The 15354-nt window shown below is 44.2% G+C and overlaps 2 long non-coding RNA genes and 1 pseudogene across 2 annotated transcripts; 1 reads left to right on the top strand and 2 right to left on the bottom strand.

Annotated features, from left to right (window-relative positions):
• Positions 1 to 412: 412 nt before the first annotated feature.
• LOC123063538 (uncharacterized) lies at positions 413 to 2688 on the bottom strand. The gene is made up of 3 exons (XR_006430384.1): positions 2431 to 2688; positions 2109 to 2237; positions 413 to 1996 (listed from the first exon to the last, which is right to left on the bottom strand). It is a non-coding gene; the product is annotated as an uncharacterized lncRNA (long non-coding RNA).
• A 7747-nt stretch (positions 2689 to 10435) lies between these two features.
• LOC123057285 (protein BOBBER 1-like) lies at positions 10436 to 13230 on the top strand (annotated as a pseudogene).
• LOC123059485 (uncharacterized) lies at positions 11588 to 12568 on the bottom strand. Its single transcript, XR_006427460.1, has 2 exons — positions 12339 to 12568; positions 11588 to 11892 (listed from the first exon to the last, which is right to left on the bottom strand). It is a non-coding gene; the product is annotated as an uncharacterized lncRNA (long non-coding RNA).
• Positions 13231 to 15354: the final 2124 nt, after the last annotated feature.

Below are 15354 nucleotides of genomic sequence, written 5' to 3'. Positions count from 1 at the left end.
CTGCGGGTTGAATTCTCACAAGCAGAGGGGCTTTTCTGGAAAAGTGCCAACGACGGACGGGCAGAAGCACTCCGTGCTTTATTAGTAGGGAAAGATATACATATATATATATATATATATATATATATATATATATATATATGCATAACGTGTACAATGTGTAGTACCGTAAAATACCAGCAAACGAAAAAGAATTAAAATGGAAAACACAAAATAAAATGAAAAAAAATCATAAAACCAAAAACCCACAACCATTTAGTACCGGTTGGTGTTACCAACCGGTACTAAAGGGCTCCCGGCCCCCGGAGCTGGCTCGTGCCACGTGGTTCCCCTTTAGCACCGGTTCATGCTGAACCGGTACTAAAGGGGGGGGCCTTTAGTGCCGAACCTTTAGTGCCGGTTCCTGAACCGGCACTAAAGGGCCTTACGAACCGATGCTATTGCCCGGTTCTGCACTAGTGGTCACTGATTGGCTATTGCGATGAAGAGTCCGAGATGATCTTGCTATATGATTACATGTCCAATGGGACACTTCAGGAGCACTTGTACAACACCGACAAACCACCATTGCCATGGGGGCACCGTCTTGTGATATGCATTGGAGCCGCACTGGGGCTGCACTACCTGCACACCGGTGCGCAGCGGACCATCATCCACCGTGATGTGAAGAGTACCAACATTCTGTTGGATGACAAGTGGGTCGCAAAGGTTTCCGACTTTGGGTTATCTAAGGCTACTGCCGATGTGGACAACACCCATGTGAGCACTGTTGTGAAAGGCACCTTTGGATATCTAGATCCTGAGTACTTCCCACGGCAGAGACTCACCAACAAATCAGATGTGTACTCCTTTGGGGTTGTTTTGTTTGAGGAGCAAGTGGGCTTGCGTGAATGGGCGCTGTCTTGCCAGAGGAAAGGCGTGCTCAACGAGATCATCGACCCCTATCTTATGGACAAAATCACCCCCAGTGCTTCAGAAATTTGCAGAGACTGCAGAGCAATGTGTTGCTGAACATAGCCTGGATAGGCCATCTATGGGTGATGTTCTGTGGAGCCTCCAGGCCGCACTACAGCTGCAGGAGGACGACCAGAACCTCTCTGAGGATACACCATTATTGAACATGCCATCACTCATGGCCCCCATGGTGCGACCATCTTCAGGTTCAACAATGAGCCTCTCAGGAAAGAAAGCTGTATTCTCAGAGATCATGCATCCAGATGGCCGATAAGAAGGAACTCCTGTACGTTCAGGACTTTTAGTTATGATCTGCTGATTTTGTAAAGCAGGTAGATTAAGATTTACAACTTACAGGTGGATTTGCTCCTTATGTACTAGCGGGTCTGCTGTTTAGCAGTTTCATATATATGTCTGCGCAACTGTACATTCTGATTATGTTCCTAACTGATAATACTGTAAGTTGTTGAATTGATATATGTACTACCAATATGTACTATGATGCAGCTCAATCTTTCCATGTTTTGTGCCAAGACATACATGAAAGTATCAGGCCATTCAAAGATTTCCCTTTCTTAATAGAAAAAGTACAGTGGAAGGGTTCTTAAAATCAGAAGCTGAGACATCAGTGAACTCATGGATAATGCGGACCAGCAAGGTCAATTTTGTATAGCCGAACCAAAACAATTAAGTTAACCTGACACAAAATGGTTACAGACTATGTCCACTAAGCAGGATACGGAATACAAGACGCAATGGCTCACACTTTTGTAGATGCACGATTTTTTTTTTTATAAATGTGAATGACTGTAGGAGAGTTTCCTACAGTCTTTTCGTAGATGCACGATTAACAGTTAACCTTTCTGGTTTCACTATCAACTATGTAATGTGCCATAAAATAAGTTGAAAATAAATAAATGTTGAGCAAAGGGGAAGATTCTTGCCTGTTGAGAACCATCCTGTAGAGACCAAATGACCAAGTGATGGTGCTGAAACTAGAATGCTCTGCTGAGCTTTAGATCCTCCCAACTCCAAGTGCATTCTTCTCCCTCCCCAGAAAACAGAGCATGTATGTATATCTGTCAGAAATAAGCAGCAAAAAGGGAAGAAAAGTACATCTCGAATAAGAATTCCTACTTGGTACTACTACATACCATTAGACATGGGCGTTTCATACAAAGAGCAGGTCAAAAAAATTCAGCAATTTGCATCTGCAGTCACCTCTGTCTGTAAACCCATCTGGCCGGCACAGGTCAAAATGATTGTCCACAACAGAGAGTATCCTGAGGCGATAAACATGGCAATGTCACTCCTGTATGTCCACTCACAACACTACACTGGTTAATCTTTGTTCTCGATTGGTATCATTGAGGCAGGCAGAAGAGTTGGGATCTGGCAATGCGAGTCCCCTCTTTTCAAAATTCTTCATGTACGTACACCACAGAGGCCATGAACTGCAGAGGAACACCGCCTTACCGCTGCTTCTCCTTCCCGGGTCTGCCGACAGCGCCGCCTTGTGGCTCCGGCGTCTGCGCTTGGGCCATTGGCGTGAGCGGCATGTGGTGTGGCGGCCGCAAAACAGAGACGGCGCCCGACCACCTGCCGAGAACTCGCCGGGGGCTACCGAGAAGAAGAGGAAGATCTCCGCTCCGCTCCTGTGGAGTACAGCAGTAGGTATGGCGTGCGGGCGGCGCTGCGGCGGCGGAGGAGGATACACGGTAGAAGAGAGTGAGGAGACCAGAGGAGATGTTTATTTTTTATTTTTTTGAGACATACAAATATCTCCTCCAAGGCACTGACGACGTGGGCCCGCGGTCCACGGACCAGGCGCAGGCGGGTCAACCCAACTGACACGCGGCACCCCGACCCACCCCTACCTGCCCTACCGTCCATATGGTTTTCTACTTTTCTTCTTGCGGCATAAATTTCTCACCAACGGTAGTTGCCATCCATATGTCTGGAAATTTCAGAACTTTCCTCTTCGCCGGGAAGCTTCCCATGAGCTTCTCATAAGTAGAAGTAACTGTCATACAAATATAATATCTTAAAAAAATGGATGCATTTCATGCAAGTGATGATGCTTCGTATAATACTATCAACTAGTACTTTGATTCCAAATTCTTTGAAGGTTTAGTTTTGCTCTAACTTAAAAAAAAATGTTTGACCAAGTTTATGAAACAATGTATTGATATCTACAATCAATTTATACTAAGTCAAATTCTTACATTTTGTTGACCTCCTTGAAGGCACAATTTTGGAGACTAGGCACGTTTGGCGTTCCCAACTCTGATTTTCTCTATGGAGTATGAGTTTTCATTTGGTTCCGTGAGATAAACCGTGAGTTGTGTAGTTTTTGGATACCTAGCCGATCCCTTATCCCTTTGAGGAGTAAATTTTTTACTCCTCGTGTCTCCGATTTCTCAAATGTACTCGTCTACGGCTTATGTTTGCTTCAAAGGTGCGCCCGGACCTCCCTTGGTGTTTGCACATCTGTGCCGGCTCCTCTTCCGTCCTGTCGCTCAATGGAACTCGTCGAAGCATGCCAACTACCTCTCGCCCGCCTCCCGTCCCACTCCCTCCAAGCATAGCCTAGCTAGGTCCTCCGCCCAACGCAGTTACAAAGGCGGAGGCCCCGTCCCATCCCGGCCTAACTCCTCCGTCTCCTCTTCACCCCATCAACAAGTCGATAGTTGATTGAGGCCACTTCCACATGCCACACGTGTGACAAAGCGTCGCATAATGGAGCAGGCCAGCCACACCACCTCTGATGACACCCACCACCTATGTGCCTACCTGGTTTATGCCAACGGCAGGGCTCGGGCGCCTCTCTCTACCTCCCTAGCGAGGCTCCCCAGCCTACTACGGATTGAGGAGCTGGAGCTCTATGGTTCAAGCATTCAGGCAGAAATCTTGATCTATGATAGGTGAGCGTTGCGAAGGTATAGATGCGCCTTTTATTTGCACAAGCTGGAGCTCTATGATCCGGGATTTGGGCAGAAATCTTGCTCCAAATCACCTACTTTATATTGATATGAGCCCCGCCTTGATACACCCTTTATTAAACGTATAAAGGGTAATATGGACCTTTCGATAATTGTATCCACTTCCGTATGCCCATTGGCACGTATACGATGTATTGTGCACACCCCCTCTGACTTGGGCTCGCCCAATTTTCTTGTTCTTGCTTGCAACCTTCAAGGACTAAGCGCATTATGTCAGACTCGAACTCGAAACCTCACGGTTTAGACCGAGACACATTAACCACATGAGATACCTCACCTGCTATCTCTATGTTCTTCTTTTTCCATCTTTTGTAGTGCGTCAAATATAACGCTAAAAAGAAAGACTCTGGTTTTCCTTTTTTTTTGCCTGTTTTTCTTCAGGGTTTTATTTTCTTTTTCTTTCTCCTACTTTTTCTACTTTTTAATAATATTATTAAATGCGTGACATTTTGAAAAATTGTTTTTTTAATTCGTGAAATTTCCTTCAATTTGTGAATCTTTTTCAAGTTTGCGAACTTTTTCAAATTTCACAAACTTTTTCCCAATCCATGAACTTTTTTCAGTTTCTTGCGAACAATCTAGTGAGGTTTTTTCATATCCAAGAACCTTTATATTTTATTTGCCACTTTTTATTCAAAACCGGTGAACCTTTTCAAATCCAGATTTATTTTCTCAAATTCGTGAATATTTTTTTGGATTATCGATTTTTCCACAGAAAACTTGTGTCTTTTTCTTTTTTTTCCTAGTTTGTATTCTGTTTCTTTTTCATTTTCTCGTTTTCCCTTTTTTATTTTCCAAAAATACTCATTCTTTTAAAATTGGTTCAAAATTTTAAAACACGTTTGTTTTTTCAAAATATGTTCAAGGAATTAAAAATATTTCTATTTTAATAAGTTGTAGATAAAACTAGTGAAAATGTTTGTATCTTAAAAATTGCTCACATTGACAAAAGACGAACATTTTAAAAAAGAGCGAACAAAATTTAGATCATGGTTTTTTTTGAAAACAGTAAAAAAATTGGAGTTTAAAAAAATCAGAGAATACGAAAAAAAATTGAAACCAATTTTTTTTACTTTGACCAATATTTTTGTATTTGTGTAGAAAAGATTAGAAAACGGGAACATTTTCTAAAATTCTAAACAAATTTTGAAAGCATGAGCATTATTTGAAACTCCTTGAATTTTTTAACTATTGAACTTTTCTGAAAGCCATGAGCGCTTGGCTGGCCGAACGGGTGCCTGACTGGAGCGGTGCCGTCGCCTAGTTGGACCAATCCCTTGCCATTTTTTCTTCGATTTTTCTGTTATTTTTCTTTTTTTATTAATTCATTTTTCTTTGTTTTGAACTTTATTATTATCTGCGCACTGTACATTCTGATTATGTTCCTAATTGATGATACTGTAAGCTGTTCAATTGATATATGTACTATCGATAATGTACAATGATGCAGCTCAATCTTTCCATATTTTATGCCAAGCCATACATGAAAGTATGAGGCCTTATCAAGATTTCCCATTTTTAATAGATAAATATAGAAAATTGTATCCAGGAAGAGCTCAACACAAAAGAAAATATAGTGATGAGGTTCTTAATTGGAAGCTGAGACATCAGTGAACTCGTTTAAAGGAGCTGATGTCTTTATGTATCCAATATCCAAGGACAAAGTCTGATACCCTAGCAGCTGCACACGGGATGCAGACATTTTGCCACGGCAGTAATTGTTCAAGAGTAGTCACATGTCATCCAACTCTAACACACCGTAAACATGCAACACAACAGCATTGCACATTTGAAAGCTATATTATATTCCTTGCCCATTTGAAAGCTATATTATATTCATTGCACATTTCAAAGCACCTATGCTAGCACATATTTGAATGGATAATGCGGTCCAGCAAGGTAAATGTTGTATAGGCGAACCAAAGCAATATGTCAATATAGAATTAAGCTAACCTGACACAAAATGGTCAAAGACTATTATTAAAGTAAGTTGAATATAAATAAATATTGAGCGAAGGGGAAGATTATTGCCTGTTGAGAACCATCCAAAAGAAACCAATGACAGAAGGTGCAGAAACTAGAATATTCTTGTGAGTCTTAGATCCTCCCAACTCCAAGTGCATTCTTCTCCCTCCCTAGAAAACAGAGCATGTATGTATATCTGTCAGAAATAAGCAGCAAAAAGGGAAGAAAAGTACATCTCGAAAAAGAATTCCTACTTGGTACTACTACATACCATTAGACATGGGCGTTTCATACAAAGAGCAGGTAAAAAAAAATTCAGCAATTTGCATCTGCAGGCTGCCTCTCTATTTGTAAACCCATCTAGCAGGCACAGGTCAAAATGATTGTCCACAACAGAGAATATCCAGAGGCTATAAGCATGTCGATGTCACTCCTATATATCCACTCACAATACTACACTGGTTAACCTTTGTTCACGATTGGATCTGGCAATGTGAGTCCCCTTTTTTCAAACTTCTTCATGTACACGACAGAGCACAGAGGCCATGAACTGCACAGGAACACCGCCTTACCGCTGCTCCCCATGGAGCCAGGAATAAGAATTAGTTGGCGCCGCTGCTTCTCCTGGCTCTGCCGACAGCGCCGCCTTGTGCCTCCGGGCGGCGTCTGCGCTTGGGCCATTGGCGTGAGCGGCCGCAAAAGAGAGACGGCGCCGGACCACCTGCCCAGAACTGGCCGGGGCCTACCGAGAGGAGGAGGAAGATCTCCGCTCCGCTCCTATGGAGTCCGGTAGGGATGGCGTGCGGGCGGACGAGGAGGATATAGGAGTAGAAGAGAGGGCCGGGTAGGAAATGAGATCAACTTCTGAGGCACTGACGACGCGGCCCCGCAGTCCACGGACCAAGCGCAGGCGGGTCAAGCCAACTCACAGGCCGCACCCAAGACCCAACCCTACTCCAACATGAATTTCTCACCAACAGTTGCCATCCATATGTTTTCTTGGACATTTTTTCGACGGATACAATACAATTTAACATGGTGATGCTTCTTAGCTCTTTCTCCATTTTGGCCAAATCATAGTGCATATAATTTATTTTTATTCAGTTTAATTTTTGATCAAGTTTATGCATCTTGGCCAGATTATAGGACATATAATTTATTTTTGTCCAGGTAAACTTTATAATATTTTGTCAAGTTTATAAAAAAAATATGACCATTTGTAATAACAATTTTTTTATATTAATCTATTGCCATTTTTGACACAGTACAATCGAAGTCGCTCACATACACTCACCCCTATGAAAGCGCACACACACTCTATCCTAAGAGCACCTCTGAAAGACTGAGTTGGCATCACATCTTCAGATTGACGAAGTCACCACATGTGCCTTGTCGTCGACAGGAACGTCTTCTACCACAACATTGCCGAAAAGACTGAAAATAAATTCAAGAGTGTGCGAGCATCAATGTCAAGTCTAAAAATTAAACACTGATGGGCCAAGGGTCCTACTGTCCTTCTAACAAACTAATAATAGCTTGGTTCACATTAATCTAATAACATTATTTTGTATTGTAAATGTAGATACATTTTTATGTAAGTTTGGTCAAATTTCATAAAAGGTTTCTAATTGGTGTCGGGAGGGAAGCGACTACAGAGACACGGAGACGCGGTCCCGCGTTCCATGGCGCGACACAGGTGGGTCGAGCCAACTTGACAGGCGAAACCCCACCCTACCCGACATGTTGGATGGAATTTCAGGACTTTCTTCTTCGCCCGGAAGCTTCGCACGAGCTTCTCGCAAACAGCAGTAATTGCCGTCCAAATGTAATATCTTTTTGTAAAAAAAATATATTCAATGGATGTTCATATAATACTATCAAGTACTTTTGTTCCAAATTCGTTGAAGGTTTAGTTTTGTTCTAAGTCAAATTTCTTTATGTTTGACCAAGTTTATGAAAAAAATGTATTAATGTCTACATTTTGTTGAATTTCTCGGAGGCACAATTTTGGAGACTAGCCCGTTGGGCGTTCCCAACTCTGATTTTTCTCCTAGGAGTGTTGCCGGCTTCGAGTGTGACAAACGATTCGGTGTCGCTGGCTTCAGGGGCGGAGCCAGGATTTGAACATAGGGGGGCGAAATGGCAAAATGATCAACTAAGACATAAAAAGCTGATATCTAGATGTGGTTTAGCAAAACTGACATAAAAACTACAACATATCGAGTGTCAATATAGCGTTTGTTTAATATATTTCCTGGTAGACACATCTTCATTTGATAAGGATTTTGGAGCTTTCTACCACATGTGCAACGTATGGCAACATATGTTTGTCTATAAAAACGAAAGTGCATTCATATTAGTATATAAACCAAGGAATTTATTGTTGGTATGTTCTTTTTTTTTAACAATCACCGGGGGGCCTGGTGTGTTCTTTTAATCCTTGAGTCATGGCATAAGTAGAAAAAAGACACATCTAATTAGTATTATTATTCAATTACTTTAGATACTAGCTACAGCTTGTATATACTGTGTAACTTCAGAATTGAGTGTTCAATAAGATAATCATGTACTACAAGTTCATACCTACTTGATCGATGCTGTGACGGCCGGGTAGAATCGGGGGCACCGCACCGAGGCGGATAGAGCTAGCCGGCAGGCGGCAGTCCATCAGGATCAGCGCAGCGTGGATGGAGAAGGTGCTAGCACCGGCTGCACCGCTCCCATTGCCTTAGTCAGATCACATGGCTGATGACTCCTTCCGATGGCAAGCGGGCGAGATCGGCGGCGGCGGCGGACGCCGTAGAAGGAGTTCAATCCTTTTTTAGGGTTTGAGAAAGGAGTTTGATACGCGACGGAAGGAATGTCTACGATGGCATGATTAAAACGGTGAGCTGGGCTGTAAATGTTCGTGGGCTTCTAGCCATACGCACGTAACTACAGGCCAGCCAATATAGATTAGGCCTAATTCTAATCAAATCAGGCTCACATATACGTACGTACGTATTGTTGAGGGGGGCCGATCGTTGGGGGGGGGGGGGGGGGGGGGGGGGTTGCTGGCTTGGTCGCACGGTTTATTGTTCTTCATGCGCTAGGTGAGGCTCGGGCTTGTTTCACTTTGGGTTCCGGCTTCTCTCTCTGACTGCGGGGTTGCAGGGGTCTAGTGCTTAGCATCCACCTGCCACTTGTGCGACAACGTGCCGCTCAACGGAGCAGGCTAGTCACGGACCACTCCGTGCATGGCCACACCACCTTTTTTTTTTTTGCGGGTGAAAGGCCACACCACCTTTGACGGTTGTCACCAGCCACGGCCTGACGAGTCGCCGCCTCTCTGCCTACCCGTTGATGCCGCCGCAGGCTCGAGCGCCGCCCTCTGCCTCCCCGGCGAGGCTCCCCTGTCTCCTACGGTTTGAGGAACAAGGTGAGCACGGTGAAAGATGTGCACCTTTTATTTGCATCAGCCGTAGCTCTATGATTTGGGATTCACGCAGAAAGCTTTATCCAAATCACGTGCTTTATTTTGCGCCAACGCTATTTTTAGTTTATTTTGCAATCACAACCGGTATAGTGGCCCATGATTAAATTTGGTTTTTACGGGCTTTCTGGTGTTGTTGCTTTCGCCGCCGCCGATACTTCCGGTACCGCTGCGGTCGCCCGGCCACCACATTCTAGCTTGTATGTGTGTTGTGTGTGTGCGCTTCATTGCAAGTGTTCGATGAAATGCATGAGCCAAATGTAAGTTATATGGAGTTAAGTTTAAGGGATTTGGCTAGGAACCATTTTTATTTAGCGGATCAGATATAAGGAGTTAAGGTATAAGGGGCCGTGTAAGTGCCTAAATTTTTAGGCATCAGCTAGAGATGCTCTTAGGCCTAATTTGCCTTTTCCAAGTGCAATAGGCCGCTTCGTTTAGATGAGCGCCCTTGTACTGTTTGCAGTCATGCATGTAATCAGCAACTCGAATCATAGTAGGATGTAAATGAGTTGGACTTCAGGTCAGGATGAAGTGAAGAAGACAAGGAACGTCGGCGCATCGGAGGCATTGAGCAGTACGTACGTGGCATCGGACACTTGCGGACAGCTAAGACGGGGTGCCTGCACATAACGTACGTAGTCGAAGCGGAATACGACTCCAGTCCGGGGCCGGGCACCTCCGGAAATCTTGAGTAAATGACACTGGCAGTCTAAAAACTTGCACTGTAGGAGCACTTTAATCACGGTACTTGCAAACTGAAAAAAACCGTCATAAAACTTGGGTCACGGGTGCAGTTTGATCATACGGGGCATCTGAACCGGCCAGCCGCCCAGTTTTCTATAAATATTTTTACAGAGTACGTATGACTAAAAGGGAAAAAACAAGAAAAATCGTAAGAGAAAAAAATATCACGCATGCATGTGCTCTATGCATGCAGCGCCTATGTGCTTGCTGTGCGGACGTGCGGCTGCCTTGGCACGGTGGGGCACATCATGTTGCGCAAGTATATAAACCGGGCGGCTGGCCGGTTCAGATGGCCTCTATGACCAAACTGCACCCGCAACGCAAGTTTTATGACGGGTTTTTCCGGTTTGCAAGTACCGTGACTGAAGTGCACCCGCAATGCAAATTCTCAGACCACCAGTACCATTTACTAGGAAATCTCAGCCGGGTCGGCCTCGAACATGTCACAGTATAAACGGACGGAAGCCAAAGGCCAGAGCCTCGTCAACTCGTCTGTGATCCAAAACCCACCCCAATACGTCTCACCGAGATCTCGACGCGAGCGCAAGGGCCGGCAGTCCGGCACCTCCCCTAGGCAATCGAAGCCCTGCCATGGCGATCATCTTCGAGGACATCATGCAGGAGGACGAGGCGTCGCCACCCAGCAGCAGCAGGCGGCAGCCGCCAAGAAGGATAAAAAAATGAGATCAACCCAAGAGCTAACCCTTGTTGGCATTTTTTTATAGAAGAAACTCCACGAGCACCGCACGTCCGAGCGAGGACTCGAACTCGGGTGGGCTGGCAGCAACCTTAGCTGCCCAGCCAACGGGTCGACGCCCCGTCCTCGCCGCCAAGAAGGATAACAACACAGAGATGGAGAAGGGGAAGGAGGAGAGCAAAGCGAGACAACCAAACGCTGGCAACGGCCTTGACCTGGACAAGTACTCGTGGTCGCAGCAGCTACCGGAGGTGAACCTCTCCATCCCCGTCCCCGAAGGAACCAAGGCGAGGTTCGTCCTATGCGAGATCAAGAAGGACCATCTCAAGGTCGGGCTCAAGGGCCAGCCTCTCATCATCGACGGCGACCTCCACAAACCGGTCAAGGTCGAGGACTGCTTCTGGAGCATCGAGGACGGGAGGTCGCTGTCCATAGTCCATACTGCTCATGAAGAGCGAGTGGTGGAAATCCCTGATCAAGGGCGATCCGGAGATCGACACCCAGCGTGCCATACCAGAGAGCAGCAGGCTCTCGGATCTGGACCTGCGTTTTGATTTTCGGTTTGTGTTTTTTTTCGTCCTTGGCCGAAATGGCCGAATTTTGGGAATTTTAAATTTTTCGGCAAAATCTCGGACGAAATTTCAAAATCAAAATTTGAAAATTTGGCCAAAATTTGTCCGAAATTCGGCCAAAATTCAAACAAGATTTGAAATAAAACAGAGCATAAATATAGCAGCACAACGACCATCAGGATTGATCATATAAACTTCAGCAAATAAGCTCTAGGGATTAATAAAACTGCATCTGTCCAACTTAACAGGCACACATTAGTTATAAAGTGGCCTCCATCATAACCCTTAACAGTCCAACAACAGTTCAAGCATCACAGCATAGTTCAGAGTTTAAATAGTCCGGTACAGCCAACAGACTTAAAGGATTACACATAGAAACAACAGCTCAAAAGACAACCATCAAAGCATGACATTGAAACAGCAGCTCCAAGCTTGCCTACATCCAAAAGCTTCTTGATATCCTTGGTTATTCTTCAAATGCCATTTCTGGTTTAGAGAAAACAGAGGAAGGGTCAGGATGGAGGTAGTTCTGCATCGGAATTATCTTCTGCCACTTTGTGCATAAAAAATAAAATGGACTAACAGGACAAGAAGTGGCTAGTAGAACAACAGTCAAATGTTATGCATGCTCATGAATCAAATAACAAATCTACTACAGCAATATAGTTTTTTATTCACCAAAAAGCTTCAGGAGCAAAGGTTAAATTCCTCCATATACTAGAATGATGAATTCTAGTTCATAGTTTGTACTCCAGCACAACAAAACTCTTAAGGATACAAAGAAAGCGACATAGACACAAACAGCCCATTGTTGGCTTGGACTAGCCATTTGTCAATTGTCATACAGAAGGAAAATCCACGGTGAAAAATGTGAATCAAAAATCATGCATAAGCTCAAACATATTACAAGATAAATACAGTGGTTAATATACCTACAAAACAGCAGCTCCAAGCTTGCATACATCCAAAAGCTTCTTGATATCCTTAGTTCTTCATGTGGCATTTGTGGTTTAGAGAAAACAAAGAAAGGATCAGGATGGATGTAGTTCAACACCAGAATTTTCTTCTTCCACTTTGTGCATAATAAAATAAAATGGACTAACAGGGAAGTGTCTAGTGCAACAATAGACTGAAACTGCATACACGTACTGAAACTGCATCAAGAACATCTGTACCTTCCCAATCAAGTGGCCGCCCTCCATGCTGCTGCTGCCGCGTGCTACTGCCTCCGTTGAACTGGTCGGCTCGCGCACCATCATCTCCGATGCCGCAGCCGCCGAGCACCATGCTGCAGTCTTGGAGAAGCAAAGGACAGGAAGTGGATGGTGTGGAGGTGAGGAATATGGAGGAGGGCTGGAGAAGTGAGCGCCTTGGCCGGAGCTGTGGAGGAGGGCGGGGAGATTGGGTGGAAGCGCTCGCGCAGCGGCGGCACCGCACACAGGAGGAGGGACAGAAAACGAGTGATTCTAGGGTTAGGCTGTTGTGTTCGTGGTTTTGTCTCAGCGCAAGCCTAACCGGAAGGCTCTCGAAGCTGGGCCGGGCCAAAAAAATCAAACTGGGCCAAATTATTCGGCCGATAGGCCCATAAATCGGCCCCTAGCGAGACGGCCGAAATTCGGCCGAAATACGTTTTTTTCGGCCGAAAATCAAAACGCAGATCTGGACCCAGAGACGAGGCAGACCGTGGAGAAGATGATGTTCGACCAGCGCCAGAAGCAGATGGGCCTGCCCACCAGCGAGGAGATGCAGAACCAGGACATGCTCAAGAAACTCAAGTCCTAGTACCCGGACATGGACTTCTCCGGGATGAAGATGCCTTGTTGAGTTGGAGGATCCACGACGATGAATTCAGAAGATTTTAGATGGAGAAATCGCTTCTACGTACCGTATAGTACTATATAAGTGAGTGCTTCGGAAATATATAAGTGAAATATGTTTTTCTGTAATAAGGAAAAAATAGACAAATTTTTAATATTCTTGCTGACTTGTTAATACTACGTCTATGTCAAAAACTCAAAACATATCGCATACTATTTTTTGTCAACTTTGACATGGAGGAAGATGTTTTTTTGTTTCGAAAAGGAGGTATGCCCTCCGGTCTCTGCATCTCTTGATGCACACAGTCATGGAGAAAGATATACCTGTCGCAGTTATCCTGTGAAGTGAGAAACGGTTAGCAACATGCATGCTTCTGCTTATGTTTATGTACACCTATTGTTCTTTTTGCTCCAAGGGAAGAGAAGAAGAACATGCCGGTGAGCAAGAAAAAACTTGGACAGTTTTAATAGCTCAATTGTTTCTTTCCTGCAGTTGCTCCATGTTCTCAAACGGAAATGGATGAAAGGGCAATCTGGAGAAATAACAAAATGACAAAAACCTACTGGCCAGAAAAAACATGCGGAATTGTTGTATGTGTCCGGAACGCAACATCTACCGTTCGAGCATTAGTTTGTTCCAGCATGAAACAACAGTCGAACATAATTTTGATACTAGAAGACGATGTAGTAAGGCGAGTAGAGAACATTAAAAAGTGAAGCTAAGCAATCTTCAACATTTGACCAAATTTATAGAATAAACTACTAGCATCTTAAATATTAAATAAGTATAATAAAAAATATACTTTATGAAGAATCTCTTTTTGTGAGAAGACTGTTGATCTATTCATCTTCCATCTTCAATCATGGTAGTACAATGAACACTAGAAATAACTAGTACAATGTCCGTGCGTTGCCACGGACTTTTGAAATATTTTGCCGGAGTAATATAAACATAATGCATGTTAAACTTCACATGCTAGAGAAAAGATAACACGAACACAATCGGGTAATAATTGAAATACACTTTACATGCAATATAAATTGATAACATAAAGGCAATTTGAAGATATATACATATGACTGATTATCCAACTAAAAATCTTTACAAATTAAGATCTACTTGATGTACTTAAGAAATTCTCACAATATCATAAATATTGTTTTTAGCTCCATTCGCATAATATTTGAGTAAGTATAATAAAAACTTCTTCCTCGAATCATACCCATTCCACACAAGCAATATATGTAGTTAGCACAAATACTTCACGTCAAATGTCTTAAAATATGTAATAGAGAGTACTCACGGTACAAACCGGACGAACAATTCTTTACCATCCCACCAGAGCATAAAATAAAAAGTAAAATAGCCGGACACATCCCTGCCATTTCCTAAATTAATTTTATCTTGAATATAGTGATAAAAAATGCCTGTATTTTGAATGTTATGATAATGAAATATATAAACTTACTAGTTTATACTCGTTGGAATACCAAGCGGAAATAACGCTGTCATCTAGATACATCTGAATGCCCGTGCGTTGCCATGGAACAACTGTTGGGGAACGTAGCATAAATTCAAAATTTTCCTACGTGTCACCAAGATCTATCTATGGAGTCATCTAGCAACGAGGGAGGAGTGGATCTACATACCCTTGTAGATCGCGCGCGGAAGCGTTCAAGAGAACGGGGTTGATGGAGTCGTACTCGTCGTGATCCAAATCACCGATGATCCTAGCGCCGAACGGACGGCACCTCCGCGTTCAACACACGTACGGAGCAGCGACGTCTCCTCCTTCTTGATCCAGCAAGGGGGGAGGAGAGGTTGATGGAGATCCAGCAGCACGACGGCGTGGTGGTGGAAGTAGCGGGATTCCAATAGGGCTTCGCCAAGCGCTGCGGGAGGAGGGAGATGTGTCATGGGAGGGAGAGGGAGGCGCCAGGGCTTAGGTATGGTTGCCCTCCCTTCCCCCCACTATATATAGGGCCAAGGGAGAGGGGGAGGGCGCAGCCTTGCCCCTTCCTCCAAGGAAGGGTGCGGCCAAGGGGGGGAGGAGTCCATCCTCCCCAAGGCACCTCGGAGGTGCCTTCCCCCTTTAGGACTCTCCCCTCCTCTTGTCCCTTTGGCGCATGG

Source organism: Triticum aestivum, chromosome 3A, assembly GCF_018294505.1.
Source record: "Triticum aestivum cultivar Chinese Spring chromosome 3A, IWGSC CS RefSeq v2.1, whole genome shotgun sequence".
NCBI classification, from domain to species: domain Eukaryota; kingdom Viridiplantae; phylum Streptophyta; class Magnoliopsida; order Poales; family Poaceae; genus Triticum; species Triticum aestivum.
This window is presented reverse-complemented; position numbering and strand designations above follow the sequence as displayed.